The sequence below is a fragment of the Neolamprologus multifasciatus genome, chromosome 15, assembly GCF_963576455.1.
Source record: "Neolamprologus multifasciatus chromosome 15, fNeoMul1.2, whole genome shotgun sequence".
Classification (NCBI taxonomy): domain Eukaryota; kingdom Metazoa; phylum Chordata; class Actinopteri; order Cichliformes; family Cichlidae; genus Neolamprologus; species Neolamprologus multifasciatus.
In genome coordinates, this window is record NC_140453.1 from 21652345 (window position 1) to 21652805 (window position 461).

Genomic DNA, 461 nt, shown 5'->3' on the forward strand with positions numbered 1-461 from the left:
GAAAATGTGACCCTCACAGTGCTCTCCGGCTGGTCCACATGGGTGTAGACACAATTGAGCAAGTAGTCGATGGCGTCCTCAGATCCAAGGCGGGGATGGTAAGCAAACTGAAGGGGATCCTGATGTGGCCTGACTATGGGTCGGAGCTGGTCCAAGATGAGTCTTTCCAGAGTCTTTCATCTCTGAGACTGTGTCATTTGTGAATGTGAATGAGAGCAAGAACAGAGACAGAGACAGGCAGTCAGGATGTGCTTTTAACTTTTTGACTTTAGGTGATTCTTGGAAACTAAAGTTGAAATGTAAACGTGTTGTATTCAAAATAAACTTTATACATTATAAACATAACACTATATTCATAACATTTGATGTTTCACTTTTCTCTTTTTTTTTCAACTGAGGAACATCCAACTGTTCTTGGATCTTCAGTGATTCAGTCAGCTCAGTAGAACTCTTTGACACTG